This window comes from Chrysemys picta, chromosome 2 (genome assembly GCF_011386835.1).
Source record: "Chrysemys picta bellii isolate R12L10 chromosome 2, ASM1138683v2, whole genome shotgun sequence".
In the NCBI taxonomy this organism is placed as follows: domain Eukaryota; kingdom Metazoa; phylum Chordata; order Testudines; family Emydidae; genus Chrysemys; species Chrysemys picta.
The window spans coordinates 268,428,851-268,443,662 of NC_088792.1; the positions used below are offsets into that span (position 1 = coordinate 268,428,851).

General features: G+C 41.7%; 1 protein-coding gene across 5 annotated transcripts in view; it reads left to right on the top strand.

Moving 5' to 3' along the window:
* ZHX2 (zinc fingers and homeoboxes 2) overlaps nucleotides 1-14,812 on the top strand; it is a 119,556-nt gene that overhangs the window by 3,124 nt on the left and 101,620 nt on the right. Inside the window, exon 2 of one of the 5 annotated variants that reach the window (XM_065586073.1) lies at nucleotides 3,994-4,141. The exons of the other annotated variants lie outside the window; for them this stretch is intronic. The gene's annotated coding sequence lies outside the window, so the exon portion shown is untranslated. The remainder of the gene's footprint in view (nucleotides 1-3,993; nucleotides 4,142-14,812) is intronic. 5 annotated transcript variants of the gene reach the window in all.

Consider the following 14,812-nt stretch of genomic DNA (forward strand, 5'->3'; position numbering starts at 1 on the left):
ATTTGACTGTGCAGCTATCAGGGCCCCAGTTGAGGAAGATACTTCAGCAGGTTCTTAACTTCAAGAACATGAAGCCTCAACTAAATACTTTCCTGAATCAGGGCTTAACACATTAAAAATGACAACTACCTGAACTCCCTTTTTAAAAAGAAATATTCTGGTTGTGTAAGCACTCTCTGATCTATGTTTCATTTTTCAGTTTACATATAAGTAGTTTGCCTCTGCCCTGTTAATGCTCTGCCTTTATTTGTTACTCTCAGTGCTATGGGTTAGCCTCAGGTATGAGGCACTAACAGTAAAACCACTTAAATTCATAACTTTAACTATGTATTAATTTCCCCATCAAAGAAAGCAAATATACTTCACAGTGATAGTTGAAAATTTAAATGCTAAGAAGCCTTTTAAAGTTTTAACACTAGCCTTTATTCTCATTCTACACCCTTTAACCTATTCATTCTTTCCCAAACCTCTACCATATATGGGTGGAAGATTTCACTTGTCATCCCCTCTCTCTGTACCCCTTATGGTCCCAATCTAGGAAAGCACTTAAGCACATGCTTAAATTTGAGCATGTTTATAGTCCAATTGACATCAATATGACTACTCGTGCCTAAAATTAAAGCTAAGTTCCAACTTGCTCCTCCACATAAAGAGCAGAAACTCTCAGGTTTTATCCAGGTAGGTTGCCAGTTTAAAGTAGCTCATTCTTGGATAAATCCTCTCAAGTTCCAAAAGTCCTCTTCTCCAAGTTACGATAAATATATGATTTCTAATGAGCGTATATCAAATTAATATGTTGGCCCTAGAACTAGACGTTAGTACCATCATGTCAGTTTGTTCTTTTTGCTGGTGAAACTTTATATGAAAAGACCGCTCTTGAGCGTAATAAAGGTATAATTTTTTTTTTCTGAATCCCCAAAGTATCTGATTGCTGTTGACCAGGCCTGGATCTGCTTGTCCCTGTGCAGAATGTTCATTTTAATGCCAGAAATGACATCACAGTATTTGCATGTATCATGACTTCACTTTTTACTCCCCCTGTTCTTGGATTGTCTCGCAGAGTATCTTAGCTGCAGCACAGTTAATGTTTTGGGTCTGTTTGTGGTGTGGTTTGTTTTTTGTTTTTATCTGGCCCAAATTACTGTTCAGCATGTCCACTGAGTTTGAGGAATAAAAACGGCTACTGACAGTAAATAAAATATGTCGGGTATAATTTACAGCAGTATTGAGCAGTATCGCTGTAAAACCAGATCCCTTCAAAATAAAGGGGATGTCTTGTAGATAATAGGAAAATTAAGTTTAACTTTTCAATGAAAACAGTGATCTATAGATTTTTGGCTTTAAAAAGGAATTTCTTCCATGCTTCAACATTACTTGACTAATGGTGTTATGCCCTAATTTGTGAACCTGTCTGGTGGTAGCATATGTACACTTTTAAAATAAGTAATAAAACAAAACACAATAACAACACATAAGGTTTGAATTTAAACCCACCAAAGTAACTCACTGCGTGGTGTGCAGGTATGTTTATGGGTGTCACATCAGCTGTAATTCATATTTATTTTGTTGGTTTATTTTATAAACCATATAAAAATATATCATTCTGAAATTTATTACACATTTGCTTGTTACCCAGCGCATATTTGTTTTGGTGCAAAAATACACTTAAGCTGCAAAGACCCTCTTGACTCCCAGATCTGCACTGAAAATATTCTTCATGTGCAACAGCTTTTATGGATACAGTATTCTATTTCCACAGGCCTTAATATGTAGCAAAGCCTGTCTGAAATGAAGAGGGTGTTTGCACCATTCAAGAGAGAGCAGTCTCAACACTACTAACCTCCGTCATTCAAAAATCATCAGCCCCAAAACATCATGACATTGACTTAAAAATCATGAGATTTTTAAGAACAATATATTTTTGGTTCTTTATACATACCTTGTCATTTCTGAGCCTCTACGGTTCATGTTTTTAAGCTATTCTCTACAGCCACGAGGATTAGAAACTTTCTTTATGTGAAAGCTGAGATTTACGTCTCATGCCAACTCTCAGGATTTTATCACTAGTCTCAGTATATGACAACACTTGATTCCGGGCCTGGCCTACACTAAAAGTTAGGTCAGTCCAGCTACATCACTCATGGGTGTGAAAAATCCACACCCCTGAGCAATGAAGTTAAGCCAATCTAACTCCTGGGTAGACAGCGCTAGATTGATGGAAAAATTCTTCTGTCAACCCAGCTACTGCTTTTTGGTGAGATAGATTACTTATACTGATGGAAGAACACTGAAATGCTGCCTCAGTTGTGTGTGCTGCTGTAGCATTTCAAGCATAGACAAGCCATGAGTGCTGTAGTATTGCAGAGAAAGACCCTGTGTAGTATGATTTCATACATTCAGTGTTGGAGAGGCCAGGTAAAGTAGGCACAAGACTACAGCCCAAATTTGTGGAGGCAAGGGGGGAACAATTTTGTTTTGCCTTATTACCAATGCAGATTTGCACACAAACTGAAAGCACTTCACTCACTTGAGTGAGTGGCTTTGTAGCTGGCACGCGAGGCCATGGTGCTACTCTCTAAAGTGAATAAAGTTGTTTCAGTTCTTGTGCAAAGCCACACCAATGGATGAGTAGGCACAGTCCTCGTGCACAGCTGAGTTTCAGTTGACCAATCCAAACAGAGCCAAGGATAGAAGAGGCATTGGATAAATAACCCACTTCTTTCTCCAGCAAGGTAGGGGCCTAGAAGTGCACATTTGCCTAGGGCCCAGTAATGGATTAATCTGGCCTTGGGAGAAGACCCTAGATGGGATTGTATATGTGTATTCTTGTCAGTGGATTGAGTGAGAAATGCAAAAGCTAAACTGAATGATGTTTGTCACCTTTACAGCCAACAACAGGACACTAATATCATAAGAATAAACTTGACAGAATTCAATTTCTGTTTTATTAATCATTTTGACTGATGATGTCAATGTTTATTTGTAAGCGTTTTTTCTATTTTTATCTATTTAAATTTTCATGGTTGCACAAAATTATGAGTTTTAAGTATTTTTTTGCTGATTTAAATTTTCACAGTTGCAGGAAATTTGGGGCATGTCAGATAATAATTTATTTAATGAAGTAGCTGTTACGATTCAAAAAGTTAAAGCTGTATAACCATTAAAACACAAAGTGTCAACTTCGCGCCAAAACATACTAGAGCTTGAATTACGGATAAGTACTTTGTAAGTTCTCAGGCAGCAGTTTTCATAATTCACCCATCTATAAATTTCTATTATTGATGGAAATATTTTTTCATCAACGTGTGTGTACAGTCAAATCAAATCAACATTTACCATAAAAATACTTACCGATTAAAAATTCTAATCCTTCCAACCCTACATAAGAAGTACCTTTGAGGACATGCATTCTAATAGACGAATATATGCATTAAAATGTTAAACACACTGCAACCAATGCAGAAAGGATCTTGACATTCACTCATGTGAGGCCACATCTCTGCTTTATGAAATTAAGGTGTTGAGCCAGGACAGACCTATGCTACTGCTGCCATTCAGCCATCTAGGAGCCAGTAGGGATTTTCATGTTTGGCAATGGGAATACGGTGGCAAGGAATGTTGAGGAGGGGACTGGAAGCAAATTGTGAGGCAGCAGATCCATGTATTGTGTACAGTTAAAAACAGCGCACTGGGTGAAATTCAGTTGAGGGCCTGCTGAAAGATCTATGCCTCACATACATCCTGGGGTAAGAGCGTGGATGGTAAATAGAGAATTCCATGAACCTCCTTCACACAAATGTGTTTCACCCTGTTAAAAGTACAAGGCTGTGGAACCAGAGTTCTGATGACTACATACCCCATGAGAATTCCTTGATTGAATTCTAGCCCCATAATTGGGATGAATGTGTGTTTATTTTCCAGACCTTTGTTTAGAAAGACCTTGGTTAATATTCCACATGTATTTTTGGCTCTCTTGCTCCCCTCTCTCCATAGTGGAATGTTCCACCAGAGGAAAATGGAACAACCAGGCCACCCAGTCAGGCTTCTCTGATGGTGTGAAAGCTGCACGAGCTGATACTCTTATTAAAAAGAGAGCATCGGAACACTGGAGAGCCCTGTGTGTTGAGCAGCTGCCGGGAAGGTACTGTTTGTAAGCCAAATAGCATGGTTGCTGGTGTGCGTGTGATAGGAGCGGTTTGGGCAAGAGAACAGTTGAAATGAAACCGGTGCTCTGCCAAATTGCTCATGATCCCACAGTTGTGAGACTGCAACTGTGCTCTCTCAAGAGTGGGTATTCAAAGGAGAGACTGAGTACAGTTTGATATAGGATCCTGTTGTTCATAGATATGGAAGAAAAGACATCCGAAGGCCAGGTCTACAGTAGGAGCACTTTGCCAGTATAGACATACTGGTGCGCTACACTGGCAAACCACTTCTAGTGTGGCACTGCTGACACCAGCAAAACTGCACTCTTGCTGGCATAGCGTATTAGAGCCCCGTCAGTGAAATAAGCTACATCTGCAAAAGAGCAGTTTTGCTGGTGCAACTGCATTTGCATTAGGGGCTTTTGCTGGCACAGCTACGTCAGTCACAAATCACACTTCATCATACCCCTGACCAACATGACTATGCCAGCAAAAATTTGTAGTGAAGACCTGGCCTAAGACATTCCAGTGCAGAGCTGTTTGCTACAGTACATTTCTCCATTTCTTGGTCTCTTCAGATCAAGACTGGGTGCCTTTCTGGAAGTTATGGTTTAGCCAAACACAAGTTGTTATGCTCAATATAGAGTGGGTGAAATTTAATGGCTTCTGATATACAGGAGATCAGATTCAGCAATTCTCAAACTGTGGGTCGGAACCCCAAAGTGTGTCGCGATCCCATTTTAATGAGGTCGCCAGGGCTGGCTTAGAGTTGCTGGGGCCCTGAGCTGAAGCTCGAGCCCCACTGCTTGGGGCAGAAGTCCAAGGGCTTCAACCCTAGGTGGCAGGGCTAGGTTACAGGCCCCCGGCCTGGGGCTAAAGCCCTTGGGCTTTGGCTTTGCTCAGGCTTTAGTCCCCCCTTTCTGGAGTCATGTAGTAATTTTTATTGTCAGAAGGGAGTCATGGTGCTATGAAGTTTGAGAACCCCTGGATTAGATGATCTACTGGTCCCATCTAGTCTTAAACACTATGAATCTAAGAATTTCCCAGTGGTTTGTCCAGGCTAGTTTTAACTATCTCAGGGCTCTGCTTGGGTGGCTGTTCCACACCCTAATATATCTTTCTTGCTGGCAGGAAATTTTTCTGATATTTGGGCTCAGTTTTCCTTTCTTAATTTGGGCCCATTAGTCCTAGTTTTCCCCCCTTTGCCATCCTAAATAATTTCTCAGTTTATTATTTGCACCCTCCAGTTAACTGTAGATTTCAGATCCTCTTTTAGTTGTCTGTTGTTTTTACCAACTATTGGTTAGTAAATGCTGAAACTGTTTTTACTCATTTGGGCTTTGAACAGTAAAACAGATTCTGAGAGCTTTTCTGACCTGCCTAAGCGAATGATCAGAAATAAGGACGCTTAAGATTACTTTACACTGCTTTTTAGGAGTTAGTTAACCTACTGTCTAGACTGGTGTAGGGAAGATGAAAGAAATAGCTTTTGGTACATCTCTTATGACAGAAGTTGTCATGTGAAAAATGTGATTCCTGTCTTTTTAAACAGAATCTTTGTATTTAACACACACACACACAAAAGAAAAGAGCTAGCAGTTAACTCTGTAGACAGCATGGAAGGGGTTTGATATAAGGCTGAAGAAAAAAGCCCATGGACCTTTTGACCTAGGTGTTCTTTTCCCCTGCTCTCCGAGCTTTCTGGAATTTTTTTCCCCCTCCTCATCTCTAAACTTATATCTCATGCTTGTTAGTTTCAGTTACATAATGTTACACTTCAGTAAGATGTTAGAAGCTGGAGATTCTTGCACCTTTAAGGAGGGGGAATATATATATATTTTTTTTAAAAGCCAAAGAGTAGAAAGTTTCATCTCACGTTTGAGGTAGCATGTGTTCTGTATTTCAAAGACTCCGTGGTTAGAAGCTGTAAGGACTAATCCTGCAAGGTTTTGAACACCTTCAGCTTCCATTGAGCATCTCTCAGGTACAAGCCCTGGCTCACTGAAGGCAGGCGATTATCTCTCACTAAACAAAGTCTGAATAGTTCACCTGCAATGTTGTTTGACATGATATTTTTTCACCACCAAAGCAGAACTGTGTTGTTGAATTCCTCCTGCCACTAGCTGTAAGTTACTGCAGAGAATTTTTCTCATCTCTTGTCTCTACAGATATGCTGAGAATGCATCTATGGTGCAAATTTTATTGCTAATGTTCTTCCACATGTTGATATGGCTTCCCTGAAACTTACGAAATATCAAGTTATCATAGAGAGAAGGGATTCTGATCTTGCTTAAAGTAAACGCGCTGCGTTTCTCCAAAAAAAAATCTCAATTCACTCTTTTGGAGCAGAGTGACACTAGGTCAAATCTAATTTGTTTCCTGTAATTCAGAAGAAAGGATGTTGTTTTAAATAGTTGGCTCCCTTCCATTGAAATCTTTTGATAGTAGCAGACTGCTATAAAGGATACACCCCCTCGCTGATTGTCATCACCTTCAGTCTTAGTGCTGTGGATGTCTTGCAGCAGGCTGACTAACAGTCACCCATGTCCTGGGTCAAATGTAGTCATTGATGCTGTACTGCTTGGTTCATGCTCTTACTGATGATGGGCCTAGGCCGCACTAACCATTAGGATTCATTCTAGTATGCTACGTTTATGGTGCTGCTATCTCCTAGCTCAGTTCTAAAACAAAATAGGAAGGGATCACGATCTAGTGATTAAAGCACAGATTGGGATGGAATCTGGGTTTGGTTCCTGATTGCACGTTCTTGCTGTGTAGCGCTGGGCAAGTATCCTAGGAACTGATTTCAGAAGTGCTGAGCACCGGAAACTCTCAGTGACAGTAAGGGGGGTGAAAGGAATGAACCCCTTGGAAGATGAGGCCTTGGGCTTCTCTTTGTCTTCCCTTTTTATAAAATAGGGATGATCATACTTATCTCACTGGGGTGCTGTGAGGTTCATTCACTGTAACCTTACTTGGACATCTTTGGATGGAAGGTACTAGATATTGTCTACAGTGGGGAGCAGAGACGTCTGTCACTTTGGAATAATCTGGATTCCCATGTAGATAATTCTCCCCAGTTTGCAAGAGGAGGCTAATGCCATTTGGGGAAGGACAGGATTGTGTTGTGACTCAGCACTGTCTAGATGTCATTATCCCCTAGCTCCATCTGATTTTGCTCTTGCAGATCCTCTGTGCGTAAACCTGGGATGTCAGCCTCATTTATGAACTGTTTGTCCTCTGTAAAGTTCATTGAGAAAGCAATCTTGAACTTCTACAGTATTCACGCCCTGGAACAGTACAGTCAGTCTGTTAGAGAAGAGACGTCCCATTGTCCCCACCCATTCCCTTGTTTTTAAAGGATTCAATTGTTTTCTTCTTTTAGGAGTACAGGTGATCAAATGTTTTGGAAAAAAGCATACACTTTTCATACCAATAAACAGGTTTGAAGGAATCCTCCATCTAGTGGCACTATCCACCAGAGAAACCTTAGAAAGTTTTTATCTTAAAACAATATTTTCCTGCCCACTCTGTCTAGCACAGCCTGGCTTACTGGAGGAACAGATTGTGAATTTTTCTTAAAGGGGATTGTTTGGGATGGAGGTGAAGAAGGAGCAAATAAAGGAAGCTGTTTTCATAAGATGCCAAATTGGGAACAAAATATCTATGCAGACTTAAAAATTGCAAGTGCTCTTTACATTATCAAACTCAATATTTATTGGTAGCTCCACCTCCTTTACCTGCGGAGTCTGCAATTTCTTGCATTTGTCTTTGAAAACATGATCCCAATTGCAGTTACCAGCAAAGGTGCATTATGGGGTTGGCAGGCAGTTGTGATCGCATTGTTTGGCGCAAGACAAGTGCAGATTCCAAACCCCCGATCTTAGAAGGTTAGGAAAACCCATCTACTCTTTAAACTCTTTTGCTTTCAAGCATACAGGTATTTGAAACACCCTTAAATCCCCTTGTGTTCTGTTACCCATTTGAGACCTTTGAGAAAGGCAAAAGTTGTTTCATTCCAGAAGCTTTTCATGCGTGCCATGTTATAGAGATTTGCCTCTCGGGAGAGACTGACTGAAGCCTTGTGGTTGTCGACTAACTTGGAGAGTAGAATCTGCTCTTCAGGATGGTTGTCATCCCACTCATTGGTGATAGTCCTTCTTTAGCTCCATTTTGATTGAGAGCACCCTTAATCCACATGATCCAGCCAAATGTGAGAGTATTCATGGTATCTCCAAGTACGCAGAGAAGGAATGTCACAAGCTATCTTATGCTAAACCGTACAAAAGATCTTCGCTCCATCCCGTCTCTTCTCAAATACCAGAAGATCACAGCACTGTCTTGTGGGTATAAATTAATCTCATGAAATCTGAACTCTTTTTCTTCTTCACTCTTGCATTTTTACAAGTGCACTGTCTCGTTATCGCTAAAGCTCTATGGGCAGGCAGCTAAATTTCCTCTTCTGGCATTGGAAGGATCAGAGAGTTGAGACTTGCCTGTAGGTCTTAGTTTCTTGACAGGCCTTTCTAGTATCCTTTCCATTTTCCCCCATTGCCACTGTTTTCTAGTGCTCTGTGTCATGGCAATGAGTTTGCTAGAGAGGGCTGCTCATGGGTGACGTGACATTGGTCTCCCTCCTCAGACTGAACACATTGCTCCGTAGAGTCTCTTTTAGTCTGGGAAGGGAGGGACCAAGCTTGGCTCCCATTTCTGAAAATATGACCAATGTTTGGGTGCCTAAATGGGAGCTGAGCTCTTTTGAAAATCTGGCCCTGATTGTGAGTATAGAATTCTTTTGTAAATTCTGGCTTTACTGACCACATTGTTGGAAAACACCTGGCTCTCTCCAAAAGCGTTAGGGGTGTTTGCCACAGTGGCAGACTGTATAATGGGGTTGCCTGTGGTGGTAGGGGCCCTCGAGCAGGGCTCAATAGCCCTAAGACTCATTTTTGGTTTTCGGCATATGTTCCTAAAAGCTAGGGTTGCCAATTTTGGTTGGATGTAGTCCTGGAGATTATCACATGATATTAATCTTTAATTAAAGATTATCTTTTTAATTCTTGGGGGGCTCCAGGCCAAACCTGGAGGGGTGGCAACCATACTAGAAGCCCATGCTTCAGGGTTACAGCCATCCACCTGCAGGGGTTAGGAAGAAATTCCCTTTCCCCCCAACCCCCCAGGCACGCGCACACACACACTGTGCATTCTGGGTTTAGTTTGGTTTGTTTCTCCTTCCTTTGAAGCATCATGGCCATAGCTGGTGAAGGGACATTGGACAGGGTGGGCCAGGGCTCTGAGGTGGCACTGAGCCCTCCCTCTCTCTGATGTTTGCCTGGCTGGTTCTTGCTCACATACTCAGGGTCTAACTCATTGCCATATGTGGGGTCAGGAAGGAGTCTTTCCTCCAGGCTAGCTTAGCTGTGACATTGGGGGCGGGGATCATCTTCCTCAGCAGTGTGTGTGGATGCAGGTCACTTGCCAGAATTATCTGGCTATATCTCACTTAATCATTTCCCTGCCGTTGTAGGGGCCTCGGGCACAGGTGCACCTCGGTCCCTCCTATTCTCTCTGTGGCTCATAATAGTCTAGCCTCTTGTGGGCTGTCATACATTGGTCTACTTTCCGTTGTTGGGTTTAATGTGTGGGAGGTGTTAGTGGCCTGTGTGATACAGGAGGTCAGAATGGATGATCTGATGGTCCCTTCTGGCCTTGAACTCTGTGACACATCCGATTACAGTTTGGGTGACTAGCATTCTGCCTAAATTCACACTGCAGTTCCAGGCGGATATTTCACTTACTGTCCTAAACTTTTGCTGTGAGATACTGAGTAGTTTTTACTTTCCATTTCAGAGATGAGTAAAGGTCTTTGTGAGGCAAAGGGTGAAAGAGCTTTGTGATCCTTTGGGGAGAAAAGGTGGTGTATAAGTGTAAGTCTATTTTTCAGTGAAGCTCTAGGTTTATGTGAGATAAATGCAGATCACAAATAAGGTGACAAGTGGTATGTTTGTCTCAGGATTAGGGAGTTCGGGACTTCCTCTATCTGCAGCTCTGTTATTGGAGTCCTGAATAAATTGTTCTCCTTCAAGTATGATGTGAAATTCTCGGTATGTCCAGGTTAAAGCCTTTTGCGTGGTTCCCAAAGCCAAAATTGCTGTCCGACCGTGATGGACATGATAGGATACTGTCTTGAACTGTGTCTTCACTTTACTTTATGTACCTTTTAAAGCCTCTATTTATATGTACGCTCTAATCTGCTGCATCCCAATAGTCTCTCATCCCTTGGACAGGTTACATTTCTAAGCTAGGAGCATTCCGGTTGTAAAATCACATTTGACGGGTGCAAAACTAACATCCCATCCAAGAACTGGACTTCGTTTCCTGACAACAAGGAATTAAAAAAAACCAAAACCCTATACATTTACCATTATTTGTGCCCACTTGTTCGAGCAAAGTAGAGTCCTAGAAGGCCAAATAAAATGGAAGTAATATCAGGGCTCGCTGAAATGGCATCTTTCCTCTCTATTGGAGTTCTGCAATTGAAATTCCAACAGCATTACCCAGATCCCCTCCAAAAATTGATGGACTCTGTACTGTTTTATTAAGTGGAATGTAATAGTTGCTTCTTCACTGAAAAGGTATATAATGTGACTAGTGTGTAGCCGTACCACTGCTGTCTGGACTCAAAACCTTTGTGTCATAGGTACTATACTGCAAACAGATTCTCCTGTAAGCACAAGTGGTAGGAGGAATGTGATTTTTGGAGTAGGAAGATGAGGTGGGTTTTAGCCCTACTTTCTCCAAGAGTTTCCTAGGAACCAGTAGCAAACGTAAAGTGGTCATGGATGTTTTAGAATATCAATTTGTTAAAATACCTATATCCGATGTGTCCTTTACTCTCACAGATTGCCTGGTATCAGCAGTGCCTTGTGCTAGGTAAGATTTGGTCCGACTGGTTCACGTCTTTGTATCATGCTTTTTCTCAGTAATGAGGCGGTTTTGGAAATCCGTCTGGTTTTATTAACACCATTGGAGATATGAATTCCACTTCTTTCCTCTCCTCTCCCTTCCCCCCTCACCCCTCCTTTTTGGATCTCTAGATGGAGGCAGTTACCTCATGCTGTAATGTTATGCTGGCATCCCACTTGTTTCATGCAGCTAGGCACTGCAATAGCTTCCTTCTGGAAAACCTCCCCCACACTAGCTTTCTGGCATAGATCAGTTGGGAGACCATTCTTCTGCTTGAATCGGTTACAGCTGGCCTGCACAACAGAGCAAAGGGACTGTGCATTGACATGGTTCATTATTACTCTTTTTCAAAGTACAGACTACTCATTCTGAAACATCACTTGCCTTTCGGTCTCACCAGTTGGGTCTCTTTTTGGTGGCAACTTGGTACATTTTTGGCTTGCCCGAGTGTCACTGGCGGTTTACTGTGTTTTAAAATCTGTAAGCAAAACAATACACGTACAAAGTACTGAAAAATCAGCAGTGTGCATGGTTAATAACCCACCCTTCCGGTCACTTACAAACCCCCCACCCCTGAATTCATATCAGCGAATCTCATTATGTTTGTTTATTTTAAAATAAAGCAGTTATATTCATACGGGAGGCTGGTTAAAATGCATCTGAAGTCAGTTAGGTCAGTGGTTCTCAACCAGGGTACACGTACCTCTGGGGGTACACAGAGGTCTTCCAGGGGGGTACATCGACTCATCTAGATATTTGCCTTGTTTTACAGCAGGCTACATAAAAAGCACCAGCGAAGTCAGTACAATCTAAAATTCCATACAGACAATGACTTGTTTATATTGGTCTATGTACTATACACGGAAATGTAAGTACAATATAAAAAAAATCGATTGTAATAGAAATAATGTAAAATGATAAAGTAAGCAATTTGTCAGTAATAGTGTGCTGTGACACTTTTTTGTATTTTTATGTCTGATTTTGTAAGCAAGTAGCTTTTAAGTGAGGTGAAGCTTGAGGATAGGCAAGACAAATCAGACTCCTGAAAGGGGTACAATAGTCTGGAAAGGTTGAGAGCCATTGAGTTAGGTGACATTTTTGTTATTAAACTTCTCTGGCTGTTCTGTACCTCTAAACATCTCTTTTCAAAGACGTAAATATTGTTTTTTATTATTTTTTAAAAACCCACGTATATCTGGGGTTGACAATTTTTTTTGTATGCAAAGTTTCAACCTAATGTGATTAAACAGTTTTAAGGTATTAAAGTCTTTAAATGAAGGGTTATCATCAATTTAGGAGATTCCACACTTAAAATAAGAAAAATGTTACTTCCCATAGGTTTTAAAGGGAAGCTCTTGTGAATTTGTGGCTAATTATGCACTTTATTATTTGGTCTAAGTGATAAATAATTATTTGAGAACAAAAATTACTAGAAATTTACAATAATACATTCCTATTTTAAAGGGCTTTATACATCGAGGATTTAAAAAACCAAAACCAAAACACCTCTCTTCTGTACTGAAACTTGACAGGTAGCTTCTCATTGATATGGAGGGAAGATGACTATTTTTGTTTAATACTAGAAAACAGCTAATTTTATAGCAGTGCTCATTCAGAGGAGCCCAAACTCTTACCTGAAAATGCTGTTTAGGGTATAATTATTTTTGGTGGGAGAGGGAAGAAAATATTCTTGCTCTGCCTTTTCAACATGCACATGCGGGTTCCTTCGTCCAAATCTTAATTAGTTTTGTTTGCAAAACACTGGGCCAAATGCTGCACTCGGTTGTACCAGAGTAACTCACTTTTGCACTGGTATAACAGAGACCAGAAGTTGGTCAATAGTTTTGCAAAGACAACTCTCTTTTTTACATTCTTCCCAATTAATCTAGAGCTCCTGAAAGGTTCTGAATTGATAGCCCTCCAAAGTGCTCTGTGTAGTTTCAGAACAGGTACAGCTCATGCAGCAACAATGAAAGCTTCCCCACGCTGCCCTGCTAACAACCTGGAAGGAACTTCTCCTAAGGGCAAGAATGCAGGTCAGTTTCATTGCCCATTCAGTTCTTGGCCTGTCGTTTGAGATGGCCCATTTTCACACCAGTTGTAGTTATTGGTATTAATGATGAACACCAGTGGTGCCAGGTCTGGAGCAAGCCCAGCAGGGCAGCCCACGTCCTTCCCTCCCCACTGAAGCACTGGCCGCCCCCCTTCTCTCTCTCCCCTGCTCCCTCCCCCTTCGTCCCCCCTCTTCCCCACTAGCCGGAGCACGTCTGCTGTGCAGGGAGTCCCCCTGCACCATGACTCCGGCCGCGCAGCAGGTTTTTGGGTTTTTTTTCCTGCTTTGCCACTCCAGCCATGTCACAGGTTGTTGGTTTTTTTTTTTTTTGCTTGGGGCAGCAAAAAAGCCAGAGCCGGCCCTGATTTCTTGATTTCTGTTATTAAAACAAACCTGCAAATACACCTTTTGGCAGTCTGCTGTTAGTATACGGGGCCTGATTCCTCATTCCTTATTTGAGTAAAACATCCATTCAGAGAAAGGAAAGTTTTGCCCAAATAGGAAATGCTGAATCATAACCATTGTCCCGGTGGGTCTAATAGCTTCAGGTACTGAGCACTCTCAAATCCCTTGGACTTCAATGGAAATTAAGAGTGCTTAGTACTTTCCAGGGCCACTGCAAATGCACATGAATGTATAAACAAGGGAATATCAAGTAGGAGTAGGACGGTGAGTATTACCTCTGCATACAGCACCAGGGAGACCAATCCTGTAATACTATGTCCAGTTCTAGTGTCCATTTTTTAAAAAGGATATTGGAAAAACTTGGAGAGGGTTGCAAGAATGATCCGTGGTCTGAAACAATCTAGTGGACAAAGATATAACAGGATCTAATGACTGGAAGCTGAAGTCAGAACATTTCAGACCAGAAATCAAGGCAAATTTTTACAAGTGAGGGCAACCAACAAGTAGATACCACCATGGGAATGGATTACAGATGTAGTAAAGCTTTTATTTCTTGGGGTTTTAAACCAAGAATGGATAACTTTAGAAGAGATGCTCTAATTCATTGGTTCTCAACTTTTTCCATACCATGGCTCCCGTATAGCATCAGAAAAATCTTTCAGAACCCCCTTCCCATCTAGCCCTAAAGATGGAAGATGGTTGCAAGCCCTGAAACCTGTTTGAGACCTCACCAAGGGTTGCAACTCAGGCTGAGAACCCACACTCTAGTGCAACCACAAATTAGTGGGCTAAATGCCGGGTGAAATTCTATAGCTTGTACCCAGCAAATAAGTCTGACTAGGTAATCATAGTGGTCTCTTCTGGCATCAAACTCTACAACACTACAGCTAGTCGGATTTTTGTCTGGGGTAGTTGGGAAATGGTTGGGGGATGGGAGCTGAACATTCACCATGAAAGGTCCTGACTTTAAGGGTTAGATGAGGAAATAACTGAAGAAAAAGATATTTCAGTTGGCTCTTTTCTGCAGAGAGCGTCAAATTCAAAACGGGTGTAAACTGATGCAACTACTCTGGTCAGTTAGGGTTACCATACGTCCGGATTTTCCCGGACATGTCCGGCTTTTTGGGCTTCAAATCCCCATCCGGGGGGAAATCCCAAAAAGCCGGACATGTCCGGGAAAATCGGGACATGCGGGGCTGGCGGTGCTGAGCCGGGGGCCGGGGCCGGGCGGCGGTGCTGAGCC